At 34.8% G+C, this 10,743-nt stretch overlaps 1 long non-coding RNA gene across 1 annotated transcript in view; it reads right to left on the bottom strand.

Moving 5' to 3' along the window:
* Nucleotides 1-10,181: 10,181 nt before the first annotated feature.
* The window catches only part of LOC133175949 (uncharacterized), a 37,122-nt gene continuing 36,560 nt past the window's right edge, over nt 10,182-10,743 (bottom strand). The window contains exon 3 of the long non-coding RNA XR_009719357.1: nt 10,182-10,272. This is a non-coding gene — a long non-coding RNA (uncharacterized LOC133175949). The remainder of the gene's footprint in view (nt 10,273-10,743) is intronic.

Raw genomic sequence — 10,743 nt, 5'->3', positions numbered from 1 at the left:
GCTTGCTTTTATTTAATGGTTTGAAAAATCTCCACTACGTACTAGTAAAATATAAAATTTTCAATCTAGTTTTTCATATTTCCTATGCATATGCTTAGTTAGGCAGTGAACCTATTAACAATTAAAGCAGACTTTTTTTCCATACACATTACGGAAGAAAACTGTTTGGCTTTTTAGTTTTTACATCATTGTTTAACATAGAACATATTGCAGAAATATCATTTTCATTGAATAGTATCACTGGAAATTTTTTCCATTATCGACGTCATTGACAATTGTTGAGCATAATTATTTATAACGTTTTACATCTTATCGTTTACATATTGTGATTATTCTTGGCGACAAGTTTTGTGGAAAATGTTGTGCCCATAATGCTTCGATCTGTACACAAAATGCAAGTTAAATATTAAGGTTTATATTTTACACATAATTCTGAACAATTACAGACACAGATGAAAAAGTGGGGCATCTTCAATACCTGAATATCAACATTTCATATTTTCTGATGGGCTGGGCAGAGATTTACTCATTACACAGAGACTACATCGGGTCTCATCTCAATATGACGGGACGGAAATTTAAGTCAATCTTTTCATAACTATTTTTTTTCATCCGATTCAAATTAAATTAAACAATATTTTTATCTGTGTCGTATTTTGATGTAGTAACTATTTACATATACACCAGTTTCTACAGTAATTTATAATTTAAAAAAAAAGTACGTCGAATAAGATAATCAATTGACAATTCCACATGGATTTCCTGAGCACAGTACAAATGCAGAATATTCCTTTCTTATTATTTTTTTTAAATTTAGATTTAGCTTTTGTTTTACAAACAAAATAATCTTTAAGAAGATATCTTCCAAATAACAAAAGATTGCTGACTGCATTGTAAAATTCCGTCTTTGTTAAATTCATTGACACGTCAGTACAATATCGAAAGTAGGAAAATGCACGCTGCGGATGATATGCATTTCAATGCTTTTTATTCTAAAATCTTCAATGAATTATTTTAAAGTCATTTCATACCACTTAACGTTGATTAACCAGCACGGAGTTCCACGGAGCAAACGCACCGTGTCCCACCGTGTACACACCGTGTCGCACCATGTGCCAGCTTAGCGCTTAAAACGAAACATCAAAGACACCGACATTTTTCAAAGTCCACGCAAAAGCGTGGACCAAGGGTCCACCATGGCCGGTGTTTTCCGGAAGATACTCGTGAGCTGTACTGTATTCCTTCATAAGATTTTGATCACTTTTTGTTTCCCCCTCTATACACTAGGGCCATGATTTGAACAAAATGATTCTACACTACCAGAGGATGCCCTCATATAAATATGACTAATCGTTGCTTTGCATTTCTTGCGAAAAAAGGCTTTAAATCTTTTCTTTTAAATTCCTATGTAAACTATGTATATATCTTTTGTGGTTCCACCCTACCCCTGGGGTTCAAGATTTCAACAGAATATGAATCTATGCCAGCCAAGGCACAGCTTCCACTTTCATATAATTCATCATGGCATTGCTCTTCTTGAGAACTAGAGGAGTTTCAAAGATTTTTCCCTATACAATCCTATGTAAAACTTTGATTCCCTATGTGGCCCATGAAACCCCTGGGGACCATGATCTAAACAATTTACAATCTGTACTACTTCAGGAAGACTTCTTCTAAATTTCATCTTTCCTGATGCAGTGCTTCTTAATATGATTTTTAAAGATTTATTTCTATATGCAGTAAAATTCAGCAAGTTCTGGGGACCTGCATATTTCCTTTGCTATATCAGTAATTCGTTAAAATATTTGTATAACAAATTCGTTGAACAATGTAAAGCGAATAAGTTTTATTTTTTAAAGATTTTCCTGAAGTATTTCAATGTATCAATGTACATGTAAAAGAGTGATCCCCTAATGTGGCCCAACCCTACCCCTAGGGGACATTATTTGAATAATTCAGAATCTACACTACATCTGCAAGCTTTCACATATTAAGTTTCATCTTTTCTGATCCTGTGCTTCTTTAGAAGAAGCTTTTAAAAGATTTCCCCTATATATTTCATAGGTATTACTACCTCAAGTTTTTATTTAAGTTTAATCTTTTCTGATCCAGTTATTTTTTTACAGATTTTAAAATATTTTTCCTATATATTTCAATGTAAAATTTGATCCACTATTGTGGCCCCACCCTACACCCGGGGCCAAGATTTGAACCACTTAGAATCTACACTACCTTAGGTAACTTCCATTCAAGTTTTGTCTTTACTGGTACAGTGGTTCTTCAAAGGAAGAGTTTTTAATGACCGTACAGGTGACTTTCGATGGCTCGAACTCCGATCTCTCGAAGTGAACCTCTGGTCCCGTTCTTTCCTCTATATAACTAAGCAAATTTACTCCTGATCTCTCGAACTCTCGATCTCTCGAAGTTCTCTATCTCTCGAACCAAGACCTTGGTCCCGTTACACATATTTCATTGTTTTTTACTCTCTATCTCTCGAAGTTTTGATTGCGCATGTATACATGTCAATCAAGCGTAAAATTAATTCAGCTTGGACTTATCTGGATAACAGTAAACGCCTGGGGCTGGGATGGACGTGTTAATTGGGTGTTTACATAGATGATACTGCACCTCTGAGTCGTCCGAGTATTGATATAATTAATTGGTTAATTGGTAAATTATAAACAAATCGCTTCACAACTTATTTTGATTGGACGAGACGATAATTTTGAGAATATATAATTTAGGGACGTGTCAGTAATTTTCCATAGATTATGATTTTAATATTACTAGAGTCTACACAATCCCAGTTTTGCAAACATTGCACAAGAAATCCTATCTCAAGAACTGTATACCGATTACGAGCAATCTTGTGAAGGACAGATCAAGCCCCCGCCCAGGGGTTAGCTAATTGCTATTCAGGTTTCATGTAATCATGAAATGAGAACAAATAAATATTGAAACTTAAATTAATCATTTTATTTAACACAATCACTGCTGTTGAAATCAAGTGAATTACCTGTAAAATACGAATGAAAAGGTGACATTATCAACATATACTTCCGGTATGTATAATAGTAGAGCAATGATGATCGGAACTGAAAATTCCGGATTTTATTCACTTTCTATCTCTCGAATTCCCCGATCTCTCGAACTTTTCTTATGGTCCCTTAAACTTCGACAGTTCGAGAGTCACCTGTATTATATTTTTGCCTTTTCTTGATTACTTCCCCTTGAAACGGGGCTTGAATTCTACAAACAAGCTAGTGTTTCTTTCTAAAAATTTCATTGTGTGTTTGCATGTTTTATCAATCAGCACTGTATTTTGATCATTTTCATTGTTTGACACTTTGGTTGAATGAAACATTTCTTATACTCTATCAGATTGTTTGTTGGATTTCATAATTATAGTATGTCAGTCAGATTCAATTGAGTTTCAGTCAGATTCAATAGAATTGTCACTGAACGCATCAGTATTTCGGTCATAGTGTATACAGTGGCTGCAACATTATTGTTGACAAACCATTCGTGTAGAATCGTTCATGTAACGTGCGAGATCGTGCGTGTATCAGACTCAAACGTTTGCGCTTTTAATCGTGCACGATCATGCGTTAAGAAACGTGTAAATTTTGTTTTATAAGTTTTTAGCGGAATGTTTTTTGTTATACAAGCATTTCGCTTGTCTGTTTTTTTTTCAATCCAAACTAGAAATATGTCCATAGGACATGAATGCCCAGCCGAGGGTATATTAGTAATGCAATATTTTAACACAAATTGAGAAAAGTGAGGTCAAAGGAAAGGTCAAGGTGAAAAAATATTGATGCAGTTGAATAGCTTACATCAGTATGTATCAGTATATGAAGTTTGACAATAATTTAAGAAAAGTGAGGACAAGGTCAAAGGAAAGGTCAAGGTCAAAAATTGTTGATGCAGTTGAAAAGGATACATCAGTATGTATTAGCATATGAAGTTTGATAAAAATATTATGAATGGTTTCTTTAAAACTGAGCTAAATACTAATTTTAAAAAAGTGAAGTCAAGGTCAAAGGAAAGGTCAAGGTCAAAAAATATTGATGCAGTTGAATAGCTCTCATCAGTATGTATCAGCATATGAAGTTTGACAGTAATTTAAGAAAAGTGAGGTCAAGGTCAAAGGAAAGGTCAAGGTCAAAACATGTTGATGCAGTTGAATAGTTCTCATCAGTATGTATCAGCATTTGATGTTTGATAACACTTTCTTGAATGGTATCTTTAAAACTGAGCTAAACAGTAATTTAAGAAAAATGAGGTCAAGGTCAAAAGAAAGGTCAAGGTCAAAAAACGTTGATGCAGTTGAATAGCTTACATCAGTATGTATCAACATATGAAGTTTGATTACACTATCTTGAATGGTATCTTTAAAACTGAGCTAAACACTAATTTAAGAAAAGTGAGGTCAAGGTCAAAGGAAAGGTCAAGGTCAAAACATGTTGATGCAGTTGAATAGTTCTCATCAGTATGTATCAGCATTTGATGTTTGATAACACTTTCTTGAATGGTATCTTTAAAACTGAGCTAAACAGTAATTTAAGAAAAATGAGGTCAAGGTCAAAAGAAAGGTCAAGGTCAAAAAACGTTGATGCAATTGAATAGCTTACATCAGTATGTATCAACATATGAAGTTTGATTACACTATCTTGAATGGTATCTTTAAAACTGAGCTAAACACTAATTTAAGAAAAGTGAGGTCAAGGTCAAAGGAAAGGGCAAGGTCAAAACATGTTGATGCAGTTGAATAGTTCTCATCAGCATGTATCAGCATTTGAAGTTTGATAAAACTATCTTGAATGGTATCTTTAAAACTGAGCTAAACACTAATTTAAGAAAAGTGAGGTCAAGGTCAAAAGAAAGGTCAAGGTCAAAAAAAGTTGATGCAGTTGCATAGCTCTCATCAATATCTATCGGCGTATGAAGTTTGATAAAAATATCTTGGATAGTTTCTTTGAAACTGAGCTTTGAACAGAGCTAAACGCAAAGTGTGACAGAAGGACAGACGGAAGGACAGAAGGACGGAAGACAGAAATGACAAACACTATATGCTCCGGCCATATTCATGGCGGGGCATAATAAAATAAATGAAGCGCAATTTACATAATTGAAAGCAGAACGAACTTAATTATCGCCTGGAAATAAGTAATATAGTAAGTCCAATATTGTGTTCTCGTAAAATAGCGTGATTTTTTGTGATAAACCGTACTTAGATGTTTAAGGATTTTTTCTCTGATGTTAATTATGTTTACTGCTAATTATGGTCAAGATATTTTCAAAATCTATAGATCAGAAATAGATATTTTTACAAATATATAAACAATCCTCAATGCTTACATAAATATTTAGTGTATCGTGTGCGTGAAGGATCGTGCATGTATCAGATTTTATCGTGCGTTAATCGTGCGGAATCGTTGGTGTAACGTGATCGTTCGTGTAAGTTGTCAACAATAAAGTTGCAGCCACTGTACTTTCAAGCAAGATTTGTGATAAGTTTCATCTTTTTTGACCCTGTGCCTCTTGTGAAGAAGATTTTAAAATGACCCCACCCAATTTTTCCTTTTTCTTACTTTTCTCCCCTTGGAGGAGGGGTGTGGCCCTTTTATATAAATATATAATATATATATAAACTTAAATCCCCTTTACCCAAGGATACTCTGTGACAAGTTTGGTTGAAATTGGCCCAGCGGTTCTGGAGAAGAAGATGAAAATGTAACTAGAAATATGTCCATAGGACATGAATGCCCTGCCAAGGGTATATTAGTAATGCAACATGAAAATTTGTATTAGTGTATGAGATTTGATAAGAATATCTTGGATAGTTTCTTTAAAATTGATATCTAAAAAGTTGGATATAGATGATCAGTTCTCACCAAATTATGTTTATGTGCATAAGCTTACACAAATACATCTTAAATGGTTTCTTTAAAACTGAGCAAAATGCAAATTTAAGAAAAGTGAGGTCAAGGTCACAGGAAAGTTCAAGGTCAAAAATTTTTTATGCAGTTAAATAGTACTCATAAATACGTATCAGCATATTAAGTTTGATAAAAATATTTTCAATGGACTGAGCTAAACACTAATTTAAAATAAATGAAGTTAAGGTCATATATGACAAAACAAAGGTAAAAAATTGTTGATACAGTTGAAAAGCTTACATCAGAATGTATTATGTATGAAGTTTGATAAAAATATTATGAATGGTTTCTTTAAAACTGAGTTAGTTAACTTAACTGACTGAACTACGAAATCAGACAACACATCATTTATTTCCACAAAAATGGCTAAAATTAACTTGATAAAAGATAACATTACATTAAGTCTAATCCTCTGTTCTCATGAGTGGGTTTTTGTGAATCACAGTGATGTCATAAAACCACAAAATCAAGAATGATAAGCGAGTAAGAAATGTAACTAGTGAAATTATTTTCACCTTTATTTCCCAGTAAGGGAAAGGCCAAAAAATATAACTACTGGTAATTCAACATTCTTTTTTATAGCTTTAGGTCTAAAAGGTGATATCCTAGCATGTGCGGATCTAGAGGGGGGGTCGAGGGGTCCAGAACCACCTCCCCTTGGAATTTGCAGAGTTATAAAAAGTGTATACTGAAGCAAATAAAAAATGACTTTGGAACGTCCCCCCATCACCACCACAAAATAGGTGTTGATCACCTTTGGGCAATGAATTTTACGTTGTTGTTTTTTTTTTTATTTTTGCCTGTCAAGGAATTTTCTGGGTTTAAAACATTTGGGAAGGGAATTTAGTTGTTTTGTTTATTTTTTCTTTTTTGCTTGTCAAGAAATTTTTGGGTTAGAAATATTTTTTGGACTGGGATGGACCCCCCACCCCCACCCCCCAGAAAAACATAGGTAATCAGAGATTACAGAGCTCACCTCAACGAATGTTGTCTTTAAGTAAGGCAAAGTCCCACACTAAACCAATAATCTAGGAGTGTGCATCCCTAGATGCAACATTTATGCAATTTTGGTCTGAGAGGACTTGCAGTTACTTGGGAATAGACTTAACTGAAAACTTAAAACTAGTCACTCATCCAGAAAATGTAATCCAGCATCCGAAGCAAGTTTTGAGATTGTTCGTCCCCTGATGCACCATCCATGCAAGTTTGGTTCAGATAGGCCTTATAGTTACTTGGAAATGAGATCTGCTCTAAAAAACTTTAATCTGGTTCCCCATCCAGAAAATATAGGTCAGATCCAGCATCTGAAGCAAGTCCAGTAGTGTGCATCCTTAGATGTATCATCCATGCAAGTTTGGTCAATATAGGGTTTATACTTACTTGGAAATGAGATCTGCTCTAAAAAACTTTAACCTGGTCACTCATCCGGAAAATATAGGTCAGATCCAGCATCCGAAGCAAGTCCAGTAGTGTGCATCCTTAGATGTATCATCCATGCAAGTTTGGTCAATATAGGGTTTATACTTACTTGGAAATGAGATCTACTCCAAAAACCTTAACCTAGTCACTCATCCGGAAAATTAGGTCAGATCCAGCATCCAAAGCAAGTCCAGTAGTGTGCATCCTTAGATGTATCATCCATGCAAGTTTAGTCAATAAAGGGCTTATAGTTACTTAGAAATGAGATCTGCTCCAAAAACTTTAACCTGGGTACTCATCCAGAAAATGTAGGTCAGATCCAGCATCCGAAGCAAGTCCAGTGGTGTACATCCTTAGATGTATCATCCATGCAAGTTTGGTCAATATAGGGTTTATAGATACTTGGAAATGACATCTGCTCCAAAAACTTTAACCTGGTCACTCATCCGGAAAATATAGGTCAGATTCAGCATCCGAAGCATGTCCAGTAGTGTGCATCCTTAATTGTATCATCCACGCAAGTTTGCTCAATATAGGGCTTTTAGTTACTTGGAAATGAGATCTACTCCAAAAACCTTAACCTAGTCACTCATCCGGAAAATGTAGGTCAGATCCAGCAACTGAAGCAAGTCTAGTGGTGTGCATCCTTACATGTATCATCCATGCAAGTTTGGTCAATATATGGCCTATAGTTACTTGGAAATGAGACCTGCTCCAAAAACTTTAACCTGCTCCAAAAACATTAAACTGGTCATTCTTTAGCTGAAATTGCAGCATCTGAAACCTTGACTGGTACAATGAAACACACTAGAAGCATCCTCCATGCATCTCTGACTAATATAGGCCATAGAAGTACTTGAAAAGAAAACTGCTCCAAAAACCTTAACCTGGGACGCCGAAGCCGACACCGACGCCGAGGGTATTACATAAGCTCCCCCAACTTCATTGAGGTGAGCTAAAAATTCATGGATCTGCACCTGCCTAGTGTTAACTAGAAATATGTCCATAGGACATGAATGCCTCGCCGAGGGTATATTAGTAATGCAACATTTTAACACAAATTGAGAAAAGTGAGTTCAAGGTCAAAGGAAAGGTCAAGGTGAAAAAATATTGATGCAGTTGAAAAGCTTACATCAGTATGTATCAGCATATGAAGTTTGACAATAATTTAAGAAAAGTGAGGTCAAGGTCAAAGGAAAGGTCAAGGTCAAAAATTGTTGATGCAGTTGAAAAGGTTACATCAGTATGTATAAGCATATGAAGTTTGGTAAAAATATTATAAATAGTTTCTTTAAAACTGAGCTAAACACTAATTTAAGAAAAGTGAGGTCAAGGTCAAAGGAAAGGTCAAGATCGAAAAATATTGATGCAGTTGAATAGCTCTCATCAGTATGTATCAGCGTATGAAGTTTGTCACTTATTTAAGAAAAGTGAGGTCAAGGTCAAAGGAAAGGTCAAGGTCAAAAATATTGATGCAGTTGAATAGCTCTCATCAGTATGTATCAGCATATGAAGTTTGTGAAAAATATCTTGAAATGTTTCATTAAAACTGAGCTAAACACTAATTTAAGAAAAGTGAGGTCAAGGTCAAAAGAAAGGTCAAGGTCAAGAAAATGATGATGCAGTTGAATAGCTTACATCAGTATGTATCAACATATGAAGTTTGATTACACTGTCTTGAATGGTATCTTTAAAACTGTGCAAAACACTTATGTAAGAAAAGTGAGGTCAAGGTCAAAGGAAAGGTCAAGGTCATAAAATTTTGATGCAGTTGAATAGCTCATGTATCAAGATGTATCAACATATGAATTTTGATTACACTATCTTGAATGGTATCTTTAAAACTGAGCTAAACACTAATTTAAGAAAAGTGAGGTCAAGGTCAAAGGAAAGGTCAAGGTCAAAAAATGTTGATACAGTTGCATAGCCCTCATCAAAATCTATCAGCATATGAAGTTTGATAAAAATATCTTGGATAGTTTCTTTGAAACTGAGCTTTGAACAGAGCTAAACGCGAAGTGTGACGGAAGGACAGAAGGACGGACATGACAAACACTATATGCCCCGGCCATATTCATGGTGGGGCATAAAAACTGTTTCCTAACATGTCCTTTAATAATTCAGAATGTCATACATAATAATTTTTATGTCAATTTTGGCTACTATTGACCTAGTCATGATTAAAGAAGACGATATTGTGAATAGACGGAGAGACAGCTATACAACATATGATAAGAAAAGTTCAATTGAACTTTCAGCTCATTTGGGTTAAAATGTTATGTGTGGGCAAAAAAAAATAGCAATAGGTCATCAATGTCCAGGGCTGGAAACTATTATTTTTTTCACTGGTCACTCAGGCTATCACCTTAAATTTTTACAGGTCAACTCAGTATTTTCACCATCCTACTGGGGCAGTAGATTTTAAAAAGACTGGCCCAAAATAAAAATAGTAATATTTTGTTAACATTATGATACTTAATAGTACTTAATAGTACAGCTTAACAAAACAAGAAATGACAGAATTTGGACTCAAAACCCTGTCAAGTTAACTAGCCTGACCATGAACGAATTTGTAATGCATAAAAAAATACTGACCCAAAGGGCACACGCCCTCTACAATGTACTAGCCCTGATTAAAAATTCACTGGCCCCATACCAGCAGGCCATCAATTATTTTGAGCCCTGAGGTGACATAAGTTGTTAGAATTTTTTACTCTTTTGAAAGAAATACATGCTTTGTAAAAAATTGATAAATCTTACCAAAACTTTTTTAAGAAGAATATATAACTTCCCAATGAAAGTGGGTAGGCTTTTTCTCTTTCTTTGCCAACTTCGTTGGTAATGTATTCGCCATCATACTCAAGGACAAACTCTCCTTTTTTAAAATCCTTTACTGCAAAGACTCCTTTTCCTAGTTGAGAAAAGAGTCAGAAAACATGATAAATACATAAAATTATAAAAGGTTCAGTCTCAATAAGAATAATCCAAGTCCTACTCTATATTATATACTTTACTCTGCCCAGAATATGGTTTAATATAAACTTTAAAGGTCTGCCCATAAATCTGGAACCTGGAGGACAAAAAATGTGAAGTTTTACATAGAAATTTATAGGAAATGTCTTTAATAAAAATCTTCTTCTCAAGAACAGCAAAGCCATTATTGGTCATATTATTACAGAAGTACCCTGAGGTAGTGAAGATTCAAGTTTGTTCCAATCATGCTCCTAGGGGTAGGGCAGGGCGGCAACAGGGGGTCAAAGTTTTACATAGGAATATATAGTAAATTCAGTTTGCCCCCCCCCCTCAACTTTCCAATACTGTACTGGTTTCTGCTTCTTCCCAGCTTAATTGCTGATTCATCATCCAAATTCTACAGCTACCT

The sequence above is a fragment of the Saccostrea echinata genome, unplaced genomic scaffold (genome assembly GCF_033153115.1).
Source record: "Saccostrea echinata isolate AGI-Se365-2 ecotype Australia unplaced genomic scaffold, CSIRO_AGI_Sech_v1 ptg000064l, whole genome shotgun sequence".
Classification (NCBI taxonomy): Eukaryota; Metazoa; Mollusca; class Bivalvia; order Ostreida; family Ostreidae; genus Saccostrea; species Saccostrea echinata.
The sequence above is the reverse complement of the archived record's forward strand: the minus strand, read 5'-3'. Positions and strand labels throughout refer to the sequence as shown.